Source organism: Rhincodon typus, chromosome 18, assembly GCF_021869965.1.
Source record: "Rhincodon typus isolate 14 chromosome 18, sRhiTyp1.1, whole genome shotgun sequence".
In the NCBI taxonomy this organism is placed as follows: Eukaryota; Metazoa; Chordata; class Chondrichthyes; order Orectolobiformes; family Rhincodontidae; genus Rhincodon; species Rhincodon typus.
In genome coordinates, this window is record NC_063349.1 from 24,498,115 (window position 1) to 24,513,782 (window position 15,668).

The window sequence follows — 15,668 nt, forward strand, 5'->3', positions numbered from 1 at the left end:
CAGGCCAAGCAGCATCATAGGAGCAGAGAGGCTCTGCTCCTATGATGCTGCTTGGCCTGCTGTGTTCATCCAGCCCTGCACCTTGTTGTCTCGGATTCTCCAGCATCAGCAGTTCCTACTATCTCCCATTTATTTCTCTTCTTAGTTTCCTGTCTGCTGACCAATTTTCTATCCATCTCAATACATTACACCCCAACTCATGCACTTTAATTTTACACATTAATCTCTTATGTGGGATTTTGTCAAAAGCTTTCTGAAAGTCCAAATAAACCAAACCATTGGCTCCCCTTATGTATAGGACATACCTGGGCACTTTCTACATTTTTACATAGATGCCAATGTTGTACTTAAACAGCATGGATAGGGGCACAACTTGCTCTATACCATTCCTGGAATGTTGTCAAGGCCCATAGCTTTTATAGTATCCAAGAAATATCATTTCTTGATATCACATGAGTGAATTGAAACTAGTTTCTATGCTGTCTGATAACTCTGGTGAGGTCAATGTTGAGTGCCTTACTATGTCATCAAATTCTGATTCCCCCCCACTGTCATGATAAACTCAGAGATTGTGATGTGGTCACAAACGAAAACAGAAGCTGCTGGAAAAACTCAGCAGGTCTGGCGTCATCCTTGAAGAGAAATCAGAGTTAATGTTTCAGGTCCGGTGACCTTCCTCAGAATTCAGATTATGATGTGGTGTCTGGGACATTGTAAGCTTTAATTCTATGAGGCTATTGCTTGGCTTGTAGGTGGGATAGCACTCCCAATGTTGGCACAAAGCCCTACATATTGGTAAGAAGGGCTAACAGGGAAGCATTTGTCATTCTTGTTTCTATTGCCTAGATGAATGCCAGGTGGTGCATCCAGTTTTTTTTTCCTTTCTTTGGAATAAGTGGTTTGCTAGGCCATTTCAGAGGTAGTTAAGAATCAACCACATTGCTGCAGATCTGGATTCACAGGTAGGCCAGACCAAGTTAAGATGTAATAGTGTTGGAAGCAGTTCTGAGAATGTTCAGTAGCTGAATATCTGAAAAGAATAGGTTGACTTGTGAGCAAAGGTTGGACAAGCTAGGTTTGTGTTCTGTGGAGTTTAGAAGACTAAGAAGGGACTTGATTGAAACAAATAAAATCCTGAGGGGTCTTGAAAGTATTCATGAATCTTTGGAACTCCCCTTTTCAAAAAGTAGAAGCAGAATCCTTGAATGTTTCGAAGGCAGAAGTTGATAGATAGAGATTGGTAAGAAATGGCGAGAATACTTGCTAGGCCTCAGGGCAAGAAATCCTTCAAAAACATGACACAACTCAGACTTAGTTTAAAAAAAAAGGTCCAGCCCAATATTTATTATCCATCTTTAAATTCTCATGTGAAGTTGCTGATGAGACATTTTTTGGAGTTGCTGCATTCATGTTATAAAGATATACTGACAGTGCTGCTAGGGAAAGAGTCTTAGGATTTTGATTCAGCAATGGTGAAGGAAAGGAGAAATATTTCCAAGTGAGGATGATGCATAACTTGAAAGAAGCTTGCAAGTGGTGATTCTCCCATGCATTTACAGGTCTTGACTTTTTAGCCGGTAACTGCACGTTCAGAAGGTGCAGCTGAAGAGGCCTCGATGAATTGCTACAGTGCATCCTGTAGCTGGTGTATATAACGATGCAGAATGTGATGCTGGAAGGAATGAATGGTTGAAGAGGTGGGTGTGTTGTCAGTCAAGTAATCTGCTTTGCTGTAGAAGCTGTTAAGTTTCTTGAGTAATATTGGAATATGACTTCATCCAGGCAACTGAGAATATTCCATCACGCTCCTGACGTGTGCTTTGTAAATGGTGGACAGGCTGTGGGGAGTCAAGAGTTGAGTTAGATGCTGCAGGTCACCCAGTCCTAACTTGCTTGTGTAGCCACTGGACTTACTACGTCCATTTTGTCTGTGCAGTTACTGGTCAGAGATAACTCCCAAAATATTGATGGTGAAGATTCAGTGATGAAATTATCATCAAAAGTCATGAGAAGATGGTTAGACTCTGTCTCATTGAAAATAGACATTAATTGGCAATTTTGTGATGATTATTACTTGTCACTTATCAGCCCCAACCCTGAATTTTGTCAACATCTTGTTACCTGCAGGCATGGACTGTTTGATTATCTAAGAATTTGTGAATAGAATTAAATACTGTATAATCATTAAGAAAGCTTCCCACTCCTGACTTTTAATATGAAGAAAAGGCCATTGATTAATCAGCTGAAGATGGTTGAGCCTAGGACACTACTTTGAAGAACTCCTAAAGAAATGCAATGGGTTTGAGCTGATTGGTCTCCAACAACTACAACCACCTTCCTTTGTGCTTGAGTTTTTCCCTCAGTCCCATAGATTTCAGTTTTGCTAAGGCACTTAGATGTCACACTCAGTCAAATTGTGCCTTGATGTGAAGGGCAGTCACTCACTTCACCTCTGGAAATCAGCTTTTTTGTTCATGTTTAAGTGATGGCTCCAATAAAGTCAGGGATTCCGTGTTCCACATGGAACACAAACTGAGTTCTTAGTTCTGAGTCAGTGAACAGGTTATTACTGTGTAAGTGCTGCTTGATAGCACTGTCAACATCCTCTTCTATCACTTTAATAATGATTGACAATAGAATGATGGGGCAGTAATTGGTTGGGTTAAATTTTGACTATTTTTGTGGGCAGTTTATCATCTGCAATTTTCCACATTGTTGGGTAGATGTCAGTGTTGTATTTGCACTGGAGCAGCTTAGAAAGGGGTACGACTAGTTGTGGGACACATAGTTGCAGCACTCCAGCTGGGATGTTGTCTTGGTCTTGGTCATCCAGTGTACTTAGCCATTGCCTGATATCACATGGATTAAAGAACAGAATCTTTGAAGATTTTGAAGATTGCAGGTGGAGGCTAAGATAGATCATTAGCTTGGTACTTCCTGCTCAAAATCAGTGCAAATGCTTCAGCCTTGAAGTTTGGACTGATGTGCTGGAGTCCACTATTATTCAGGATGGGATTATTTTTTGACCCTGCTGCTCCTGTTAATTATTTAACTATCCATAACCATTTTAACTGGATGTGACAGGACTGCAGAAATTACATGTGATTCATGGATCAGACAAGGGTAGGAGCAGGAGTGGAACTTTCAGCCCTTCAACGTAAACTGCCATTTGATAAATTTGTAGCTAATCTGCCTAAGCTGCTTCTCCTGTTTATCGTAGGTTGTGCTATAGATTCATAACTTTGGGACCTCACCGCTGTTGCTTCTGGCATATTGTCCTACATTTCTCATTGATCTCCTGGTTTAATTTTGATGGCAGGCTGAGGGAGATGTCAGTCTATGAGGTTACAGGTTGTGCAATGCCACCTGCTTGTCCACAGTCTTATTTATGGCCAGTTTTGTACTGCTTTACCACTTTTTAAGATAGGTTGTCCTCAGTGTGGAGACAAAACATCTCATAAATATTGAAGTCTGTACTAGTCACTAAAAAAAGTGGTATTCTGTCAGGAATGAGATTAAAATACGAGTGTGTGCTTTATTCTGTTACAAAGAGTTTTAGTGACCTTCATTTGAAATAAAACTAATTTACTTAATTAGAGTGCTGAGCATAAATGTGTTTTCAGGTGTTAATGAGATAAAACTTGTAGAAATATAATCAACCTGTTGAGACATGTTATGACAGGTGAATCTTGAACCTAGTCCTGCTGGGCCAGAGATAGGGACACTGTTCCAGGCCTTGAGATACAACTTGTAAACTAATTCAGTTAAGAATTAGGAGCAATTTACATTTAATTTGCCAATTGCATAGTCAGAATGTATTTCAACTTTGTTGTGCTTGCTCCTTAAAACTGAAATGTATATATTAGGTGGAAGTGCCTGTGGGCAACTATTGCAGTAACATTGTTGTGGTGTATACTGACTTAAAAGTATATTGTTGTAAAAAATGAAAGAAGTAAAACCAATGCATATCTACAGATTTTTTAGTCTTTGCTGATTCTTAAGCTGTCTTGACAATGTTTGTGGCTTTTGTAGGATCGTCACAAGGATATTTGCTACCCTAGGCAAACCATCAGCCTGCTGTTCCGCATTTGCCCCCACCACCCATTACCCCATTTTCCAGGTAATGTTAGCGGAATAGTGGCAAGGTGTGAGTACATTGTAAGTGAAAGCAAGTCTCGTAACCCAGGGGTGGGTTTGGGGCACAGGACATTATGGGACTCACTGCCTCTGTATTGGGAACTCCCTGCTGTGTGAATACTCCTAAGTAATGAATGGACTCCGAGATATAGCTCGGTTCTTTAGCTGACATGGTCATTAATAGAAATACTGTGAGAAAATTTTCAGTAAACTTAAAACAAATGCTTGGCAAAATCAGAAGTGAAATGATGTGAACTTCCACTCACCCGCATCATAATCAGACAATGCTCGCTGCTATAAAAACAGAAATAGCTGAAGAAACTCAACAAATTAGGCAGTATCTGTGGACAGAAAGCAGAATTAACATTTTAGGTCCAGTGACCATTCATTTCTGAAGTTCAGTTTGAAATGTTAACTCTGCTTTCACTCCACAGATGCTACAAGACCAGCTGAGTTTCTCCAGTAATTTCGGTTTTTGTTTCAGATTTCTAGCATTCTCAGTTCTTTGTTTTCTTTTTAATGTTTACTGCTCATGCCTAATCCCTCAATGAAATTCAAATCCATCATAACTCACCAAATGCCCAGCCAAATGAGTCCTTTTTTTTTCCCAGCGGAAGGAGGTTAGAATGGTTAGGTGGCTGTATTTGATGGGCACAGATTTGGTAGGCCAAAAGATCTTTCTCTGTGCTGTAAACCTCTATGACTCTAATTTGATTGGGCAATGTTATGTTGCATGTGACGGCACTGCATGACAATGCCTCATGGTAATGGGATTTGAGTTTATTTCCATCTTAATTGTATATGTTCAGGGACTGATTCACTTAAGAAGCCAATAGATTTTGCTGTGCACACCCCTCATTATCCCTGTCAAAATTACCAAGGCAAGTGCTTATTTTACATAATGGCAGCACTGTCCCTGGACTTATGTATTTCAGTAAAACTCCATCCCTGGCTGATATTATTTGAGACTATATTCTGTTATAATGGTATGTATTAAGTCTGCATTATGAATATTGATTATCTAAGGCTGAAAATGTAATGATAATGCTACATCTATGAAAGATCTGTCATACACCTTTAGAAGTTTGTCACTTTGTCAGTAACACAAAGGAGTGACTCGTCTGCCTTTATTTTCATCTAGAAAATGTGAATGGTATGAAAATTGAATAGGTTCAATAGCAGGTGAGTGATATGCCCTATCTGATATTACACTGCTTATATTCAGTCTTGAAGAGTACTCATTGATCAATTGTGGTCCGATGACCTTTGAGCAGTCACTGAGAAATTGTTGGACTAGTGACCAATCTGATGCCAACCTCCATGCTGTTCCTGCTTCAAAGCAGCTTGAAGTCCTTCCTAGGAATGACTGGATTAATGCCTTTCCTGAATGACAATAATTTACAAGGCAGAGAAAGCAATAACTAAATAGGTCAAGTGATCTGGATGGTAATAGGGATCACCTCCTGTCCTATTAAAGTAGCAAGAGTCCCTTTTAGACCCAATGGACCCACTCTGGATGAAAAACATGCTCCTCATGTGTTGCTCTTGTAAATCTGGGACGGCTCATTATCCACGTCTTATCAGCCATTAATTCACTTGTGCATGTGATTATTTGCCTTAATCAGAACTGGGCAGGCAAAACAAGTAAGTCATGTCCATTTCTAAAAGACCCAATTTTTCAATGAAACATTGTTTGCATGTTCTCACAAATAAGCAAGATATTTCACTCGTGTCAATTCTTTCTGTTAAGGATGTTGAGGCTTTTTCTCACAATGATACATTTGGAAAAATTTAGCACTGCTTTAGAATAACATATGTTTATCATATTGCTGATGTAATGTCGAATTAGATGAATCCTAGTCATATGGAAAATATAAATCCAGATAGCAGCATAGGCAATTTTATACAGATTCCCAAGGCTGCTTGAATGAAGGCATTTGTGTAAACATTGAGTACACTCAATAATTGTTACAACCAAAAGCAATTTTCAGGGCTAATAGAGTTGGGTGCACATTTTTTGATCATGAAGCTCTTGGTATGGCTTCCATTTAATGTATGTCACCTGTAGCTTCTTTGTAGGTGAGTGAGAGGTATTAATTTGAAGGACATCATGTTTTGCCTCACTAAACATCTTACTCTCCAGCTCCTTCTCCTTTTCCTGGTTTCAAAGATGAGTCACACTGAACTTGAAAAATTAACTCTTTTTCTCTTTCCACAGATACAGCCAGACCTACTGAGTTTTGCTGGCATTTTCTGCTTTTATTTCAGATCTCCAGCATATACAGTATTTTGCTTTTACTATGGGATATTTTGCTCTGAATAACCTGCACAAAAGTAGAGAACTTGTGTTTATATAGGACCATTAATTTTTCAGTTCCCATGGTGCTATACAGACAATTAAGTAGATTTGCAGTATATTCACTATTATAATGCTGCAAAGCACAACAGTAAATTAGTGCACAGCAACACCCACAAAGAGCTATGAGACAAATGACTACACAATCTGCTTTTATTCTGAATTGTGCCAATAGAGGTGTAATAATTGTCCAGCACAACTCTGCTGCTCTTCTTTATAACTAGTGCCGTAGAGACTTCATATCCATACAAGAAGCTAATTTAACATTTCAAATAAAAGTTGAAAGCTCTGACAGATTATGCTTCCACGGTATTATACAGAATTTTTAGCCTGATCTTGTATGCTGAGTTTTTTGGAGAAGGGCCTGAAGCTCCAATTGTGTATATTACCATTGAGATAAAGCTTATACTTTTTCTGAAAAATGGCAGGAGCATCTGAACCTGAAGTGGATCAAAACAATGATGCAATATGCATGCTTAATGAAGTTTGCCATTTTTGTCTGATACTCCCTTTGTTTCTATTTACTATATTCCCTTTTGAGGATTTTGTTTTTGTTTGCTGCTGATGTCAGCAATGATCTTTCTTCCTTCATAATGTTAGCTGGTATAATTCAGAGCAAGCCATAATTTGAATAACAGGAACTGAAACTAAGGCTGAGAAAACTGCAAGGAAACAAAGTGTAAAATAACTGTGTATCCAGAAAGCATGGTGGTCTTGATAGTAATGTTTAATTTCAGCTCAATTCTTGGTTCTTGGATAGAAGTTCAGGGATGTGATCACTCAGCATAAAGATTCCATACAAAAACAAAACACTTAGATGCTGAAAAGCGGAAAACAAAATGCTGGAAATATTCAGAAGGTCAGGCAGAAACAAAGATAGTAGAATTCCCCCAACCTCTGAATGGTGTGGCTAATGATGAGTCAGTTGTCAAGATCAGAAAAATGGAATTCTTAATGAGAAAGGTCTGATTTTACATGCAAGTTTTGAGTGGCGAGATGAGAATCTTGCTAGTGAGTGGGAAGATGCCTATTTGCATACATTAAAATTTCATTATGACATATTCACACCTCATTGATATGCAGTTTGCTCTTTTCCTATGCAGCAGGGATACATTTGTAGTTGATACTTCCCAAAATGGAAGCAAGACCGGAGACCTGATGGCTCCAACTCGCCACTCCTCCAGACTTCTATCTTGACCAGCAGTTCCCAACATTTCAGGTTCCGTCCTATGCACAGTGACAATCCTCTCCCTGTGCCCCCCCTCTTTCGTCCCCCCATCCATGGGAGGTTAGCATTGGACACACACCAGCTTCATTGCTTCATCATGGCACATCTCTGAGTCACCTTGAATACAGTTCTTCACTTCAGTGCTGCACTTTTGAGCATACTGAAAACTTTCATTATGCAAGGACAAACACCCACCTGCATTGTTTGAGCAGAGTGCATCTCAGGGCTCTCCACTTGCTCTCTTAGTGCTCACTCATCTCGTGGATGATCACAGCAACTCTGCCTTGCCTTCCTGTTTTGCACTTTGGCACCTCATTCAGAACTTACAGACTCACAATACCGCTATGCTGCCTTGCCTTTAGGTGTAAACAAAAAGCCAGGCAGCTTGTCATATTTATCAGCAGTGATCAGTCAGGGCGTTTGACATGTTGTTATATGGGTGAGAATCAAAAGCAGATTGTAGAACATCGGTTACTGTGAAAGAAGGGGTAATTGATGATCATTGCCCACCCTGGCTTTTATGGAGAATTGATTCATGACGATTGCGTGATTAAGCCACAATCCACAAAGGCAATCCAAGGTCTCGCACACTGCACTTGGGTGTGGAGCTGATTTTCTCTCATCTTCAACTGTAACATATGCAATGTTGCCTTTCTTAGATGATATGGGGATGTGGGACAAAGTTTCAGTAATCCTGCCGCACTTACAATTTCCTATGGTATATGTGCCAGATGTCTTGTACAGCATTCATCTGAATAAGGTTCACTATGTCTAAGGTCCACATAGAGGCATTCATGTTGGAGTCCTTCATGCCCCACTGTATTGAGGAGTATACTAAGCCATCATTTATGAGTGATGTGAACGCTAACTGCTCACATTACTAAGGACCTGTTCTGTTTCTGAAACTCCCCGCACAGGTTCATGAGAACCATGACCAATGGATCCAGCCACAGCAGTGGTTATCATCACTTTGCCCACGTTGCAATGAGTTCACAGAGAAACTGAGGAGGAACAAATGGACCAGCAAGTCCACGAGCAGCAGTAATTTCCGGCAGCTGCTGAACAGCCTCCATATGAAAATCCCCTCAGGACGCAGATAAGGGATAGGAGGCCCACAATCTCTTGTCTTCAATGCCACTTCCTTGAAGTGATTAAGGTACATTGTCGCTCCAGACTGAGGATGTTCCAAGACACTGTCAGAACAATGCCAACTGCTGGAGCAGGACCTACGACCTAAAGGCACAATTGGCGATCCTATCCTGCGGGCCATCAAGATGGCAGCTATGCTATATTTTTACACAACTGGCTTCTTCCAAGGATCCACTGGGACCCTGCATGAGATCTCTCAATCCTCACCCCACAAATACATCAAGACTTACTAATGCAACTTGTGCCAGATCACAGAGTTTCAACTTACTTCCCTGTGATGAGATCGGTGCTGCACTGGATAGCAGACAGTGCCAATATTGCTGGCTTCCCCCACTGCAGGGCACCATAGACCATACACACATCGCATTGAGAGCACCATACCATCACGCAGCCTACTTCATCAACAGAAAAGGGTACCATTCAGTGGATGTACAAGTCACTTGTGATCATCAGTACCATGTCTTAAAAGTCAGTGCTAGGTACCCTGTAAGCTGCCATGATGTCTATATCCTTGTTCCTACTTAATTTCAAGGAGCAGATGCCTTATAAGGATGGTTATAGGGAGATGAGGCTACACTCCTCTGTAACCATGTCTGAGGACACTGTTACAAAACCTTCTGTGGCCAAGTACAGATACAAGGCGGACCATTCTTCCACCAGCGCTGTCGGGAGCAGATATTAGACCTCTTGAAGGTGAGGTTCCAAAGCGTGGATTGGACAGAGTGTGCTGCGTAATTATTGTATGCTGTCTGCTGTAGCACTGGAGTGGATGAAAGGGGATGTGATGGATGTGTTAGAGCCAGGAAAATGGCTGCTATTTTCTGAGGATGAAGATGGGGTCATTAAGCAGGAGCAACATCACCTTCACTATGATAAGGTGGTGCAGCATTGGGTACAACAAGCCAGACGGGACTTAATTGACACTTGGTTCCAATGGACGTGAATTGGGTGAAGTAATCATTCATTGGTTGTAAATTTGTTGCTGCTTGAAAGTCAAGCAGTTACTGTTTATTCCAGAAACAACTGCAGCTTTGTTTCTTTGCTTATTTTCTTCACTTTTGTTGTTATTCAATAAAAGTTAACATTTTTAGCTGTTTGAAAGCATTCTAACATGTGATGATCCCATATTGAACAGTGACAACTTGTTCTGTTACATTGGGAGTAAGCAAAGGTGTATCCTTAAAGAGGTTTCTAACAAAGTATGGTGCTAAGGTTGGGTGGCTTCTGTACTTTAATTCTTGTAAATACAATTACATTGGCAGTCAATCAGATGGGTGATGATGTAAAATAGCAATACATTTGCAAATGTGAGCTTAATTTGCAAAGCACTGCTACCTGTGCCACACACGTAATCTCAGAAGCTTTTCTTTTTGGTTTCCCCCTCACAATGTGCATTGTAACGGGCCTTTTACAGCTGGCAGTGTTTGACCTGCTATATAACTGGACTTTACATAAACATCAGCAATGGTGAGAACTTCCACCACTAATGAGAGCAGAATAGTGTAAGAGTGGCACCATTAAGGTATACTTATTAAGGTGAGTGGCAGAGAATTTCATGAGATAACTTGCTTGAGCTGACAGAGGGAAACCCTCCAAAACACTCCTTGAAATTGACACTTAGCTGATTTTTGGTAAAATTCTGCCTGGAATCAATATTTCCAATCAATGACCTTGTGTCAAAACTGAAAAACTGAGTATTTCCAGTATTTTCTGTTTTGTTTTTATCAACAATTTCCATGCTGTTTACTGTCATCTTTGAGAATCCTATTTTAGAAACATGGACAGAGGTAGCTTATAATTGTATTTGTCCTGACATGGGGAAGATCCGTTTATAATTTATGAACTAAATTATCAAACAGATATCACCTAAGAAAATTGGCTCTGTACCTCAGCTGGAAGTTGAAGGCCCTCCAAATGAGGCACAGCAGTGCTTCTGATAATGTGAGGTACCCATGCTGGGAGGACACTTGTACAGACATGATTTGCACATGTTGGAAGATTCTCATGTATCCAGATCATGATATCAAACTATTGTTCTGGTCAATTTGAGAAACAAATTTTAAAATTGACTTGCATACCTTTGTCATTCACCAAACAACATAAATTAAATTGCAAGATGGATCTCCCTCTGGAGTGATTTAAAGAGACAACAATGCAATTTATAAGTAAGAGACAGCAAGAAGTGCAAATACTGGAGTCAGAAACAACACAGAGTGGAGCTGAAGAAACACAAAAGGCCAGGCAGCATCAGAGGAGGAGGAAAGTTGACATTTCAGGTCAGGACTCTTCTTCAGAAAACTTACAAGGTGATTTGGATCGACTTCTGCTGCTGTACTGTTTCTAGAAGTGCTCTGTAGTATTTAAGGAGGGGGTGTGTTGAATTCTTGGAAATGTAAGGGAAAGATGTTACATTCTCAAAGGATGGATAATGGTTTTATTGACCTTTCCAGATAAAGGCTGAATGTATGCAAGCTGTAGTTGTAGCACCTTGAGTCTGCAACGGGACATAGAGATGGAGCAGAGGCTACAAAGAAGGCAAACTCTGCACAGTGCCCTTTGCCAGGTTGGAGGTGAATTCCTCAATGCATCTTAGAAGTGACAGATATTATTTCCCAATGCACTCAACATTTCAGGGTAGATTCTCCTCAGTGTTCTACTGTATGGCTTCTGAGCAGAGTTCTCATGTGTGGATTTTCTCTCTCTTTTCCTCCTAGGTATGATGTGGGTGGGAGGGCAACTGTTGATAGAATTCTTAAAGCAAACATTTAGAAAGGGAAAGCTTCTGGTTGGGAAAGTTTGAGATATGTTGGAAAGCAAGAGGTCATGAGCAGATCCTCATCAACTTGTATTTCATACCAGATTTCAGGATGAAGTTGAAAAATGCATTAGACAGGAACGTAGCTCCATGATTTTGCCATGCAGCTGCCACAGGCTCTGTTACAACAGCCCCATGTTATACAGTATCATCATCTGTAGGACGAATGTGATACAGGTCCCTTTTGCTGGTAAGTTTTGCACTGTTCCCAGAGCTTATGGACCATTGTGCCCTGCAAGACAGAACAAAGAATGTCATTGATCATTTGCATTATGTAAAGACTGCATTTTAAATATCATTTATTGTTCTTGGTTATGGGCTGAAATGGGGAAAAAAAACTATTTTAAAACCCAGGACTGTGAGAGGGTCTACTGCACTTTTGAAAACAAGTTATTGGAACTCATTGTGAGTTGTGATTACATTGTTACTTTTGCAAGTAGTGGCAGAGATGAGTTAAGACTGGGGTAATGAGTGCCAAGTGAGGTTCAGCCAGCAACAGAGTGCTGATTGGTTTGTGCATAGTGACCAGTTGTGGATGCCAGAGGTCAGCAGCATGACAACAGCTCTTTGATTAGCTCCTGGCCAGATAAACAACATGTTTGTCTACAACAGAGGGTGAGAAGCCCCCTGACTGCTAGAAGAGCAGGTTCTGTGTCTCTATCTCTCTGCAGTAGAAGTACTTGAAATTTGAAGAAAGTAACTCACCACTTTGTTCCCTGGCCAACATTTCTGTCTCAGGCTTGCTGCAGTGTTCCAGCACAGCTCAGCACAAGGTGGAAAAACAGCACCTCATTTTCCACTTAGGAACTCTACAGCCTTCTGGATTCAATATTGAGTTCAACAATTTTCGAGCTTGAGGCACCTTCTCCCATATCCTCACCCCAATCTGCACACACCAGATCTTGTTATTACATGGTCTGCTATCACACACAACCCATTGTTACCCACTAATTGTCCCATTATTAGCTATTCATTCTGCCAAGTCTGATCATTATCCACACATTTGTCTGTCCAACCATTCTTCTTTCTCTTTGGGCTCTATTTCCACCTATCGTTTACTCTTGATCCCCTCCCCCACCGTATCTTCTACATAAAAAACACCTTTTTCTGAGATACCATCAGTTCTGAGGAAGGGTCACTGGATTCGAAACATTAACTCTGATTTCGCTCCACAGATGCTGCCAGACCTGCTCAGCTTTTCCAGCAAGTTCTGTTTTTGTTTCTGAAGAAAGCTATTTTTTTTTCTCCCAGCAACTGCGGTAAGCTGTTGCTTTTAACCAGTAACTAAGCAACTTTGTAATTAGTGTACCTATCGCCATGTGCCTCCTGTGAAGAAGTAAAAGAACCTGAAGAAATGGGATCAAAGAACTGAAAGGCTTGGGAAGCAAAAAGAACATTTTATCAAATGCTGTGGACTGGTTCTATTGAACTGTGTTCCCCAGTTCTTACCCCATCACACACAAACCATTTATTTTATTTTGTTTGCATATGTGTTTAGGGGTTTAAATGTGGGTTAGAGTTTCAACTAGAGGTTGTATTTTGGTAATTCTGTGTTTTGTTCACCTAGAACTTATTTATTCGTAAAAAAAAGTAGTTCATGTTAAATGTGGGAACGTGGTCAGTGTTTTCCATTAACCTGATTTCATCAGACAAATTAACTGGGACTTTTGTACTTTGATTAAATCATTAACTTCAGTGGTGACCCCAGGAGTAGTGGGGCTTAAGAATCAGCACACTTTACTAATGGTTTATAACAATTATGTTTGGATGGTGCCCCTTCCACAACTGAATAGCTGGCGGCACATGGAAGGAGCAGGAGCTGTGTATAGGGCTGGCAGTAATGGAACGTATGTGTGAGTAAGGTTCACCAGCTGGATTTTAGGCCTGAGTTCTCAATGCTATTGACCGTTAATGGATGAGTGATGGGGGAGTCATGTATTAAGAAATATGAAAGCTTTTTAGCTCAACTGGTAGGAGAGGTCTTGTGAAGATGCATTCTCTGATCTTAACCATGCATGTGAGTTCATTGAATTTCTTGCAGCACTGCTTCACAGATGTAGACTCTAGCAATTGACCTCTCTGATCATCTGCTTTTTATTCCCTTCTGAGGATGGTCCTTGAGATACTTCTGCATCCCCACCCATCCATGGAATCACTGTTTCACTCCTGTAATCCTCCATTACTAAGAACTTCAGCTCTGCATCAGTGAACTTATGAGTTCTATCTCTTTGCTGGTGTTGAATTTGTCCAGCCCAGACATGCAGCCACAGACAGTACAGGCAGCCAGCAGCAGCTTTCTTGCTCTGAGTACCAATTCCTTTAAGTTAAAGTCAGCTGCTTGTAGCATACAAGATGAGATGAGTGCATGCTGCTTGTCCCCCTTTTGAGCACTAAACAACTTTCAATAGGATTCTGCTCAGACCAACTCTCCAACAAACTGGATTGCTCAATGGTAACAGGTTTTTGATAGATCGCAAATTTAAAACTGTCCAACCAAAGACCAGCCTTAGTAAGATTTTAGTTCATCAATTTTAATTTACACTTCCTGTAAGGAGCTGTCACTAAGTTGACTTTTACAAATAACCCTGCTACATTTTTTGATTTATAGTGAATAGCTCACGGCTTATTGTGAATTAATAATTCCTGCTTTGTTTATATCTATTACAATTGAGTATACTTCAGTGTTAGTTTTGTGTACTTTGTGAAAATCAGGAACCAGTCTTCTTGTCTGTTTATGCAGTTTATGATTTAGGCAATGTTTCATGCTGATGGGATGGATAGTTGTTACATTACCATCTGTCTGGCTTGGGATACAGAAACAGGCCAACCAGCCCATTTAGTCCACGTCTGTACATATGCTCTATTTGAACTTTCTTCTAGGTTTCTTCATTTATTTTAGTAAGTAAAGTCACCATAGTCCTGCTGGACCATAGACTACTCTCTCATTAGTGAGAGATGACTGGTGGTGGTATAATCTGAGGATCACCATGCCTCAGGTGAGGGGAGAGGTTGAGAAGGTGAGACCTTCATTGCTAATCTCAGCTGGTATGGGAATCTTGTTTTATTCATTCATGGGAGGTGGGCGTTGCTTGCTGGCCAGCAATTATTACCCATTCCCTAGTTGGCCTTGAGAAGGTGGTGGTGAGCTGTCTTATAGAGCCACAGGGATCTACAGCACAGAAAAAGATCCTTCAGCCCATTGTGTGCACATTGGTTGAAAATGATCCCCTAATTATTCTACTCCCATTTTCCAGCACTTCACTCACAGCTTTGTGTGCCTTGGCATCACAAATGCACATCTAAATACTTCTTAAAAATTGTGAGGGTTTCAGCCTCTACCATCTTTACAGACAATGAGTTCCAGATTCCCACCACCCTCTGGATGAAAAGGTTTTGCCTCACATTCTCTCTAAACCTTCTGCCCTTACCTCAAATGTGTGCTCCCTTGTCATTTATCTCTCCATCAAAGGAATTGTTTCTTCCTGTCTATGCTATCTGTGCCCCTCATACTTTTATACATCTCAATTATGTGCTCTCTCAATTTCTTTTGCTGTAAGGAAAACAACCCCAGTCTGTCCAATCTCTCTTTATAACTGAAACTCTCCAGGCAACACTCCAGTTAATCTGCTCTGCACCCTCTCCAGTGCTAGTACATCCTTCTTGTAATGTGGATTCTGGAGCTGCAAACAATATTCTCACTGTGGCCTAACCAATGATTTTTATAGTTCCAGCATAACCTCCCTGCTCTTAAAATCTATGCCTTGACTAATAAAGGCAAGTACTCATTATGCCTTCTTAACCACTTTATCTACTTGACCACTACCTTAAAGGACTGATCCTTCTGATACTTGGTTGTCTCAGGGTCCGACTGTTCACAATGTATTCCTTCACATTGTTCGACCTGCCCAAGTGCATCACCTCACATTTATCAGGATTTATTTCCATTTGCCAATGATCAGCCCATCTATATCCTCTTTGCAGTC

General features: G+C 40.6%; 1 protein-coding gene across 1 annotated transcript in view; it reads left to right on the top strand.

Annotated features, from left to right (window-relative positions):
• Positions 1-13,455: 13,455 nt before the first annotated feature.
• slc13a4 (solute carrier family 13 member 4) overlaps positions 13,456-15,668 on the top strand; it is a 101,257-nt gene continuing 99,044 nt past the window's right edge. The window contains exon 1 of the mRNA XM_048608050.1: positions 13,456-13,538. The gene's annotated coding sequence lies outside the window, so the exon portion shown is untranslated. The remainder of the gene's footprint in view (positions 13,539-15,668) is intronic.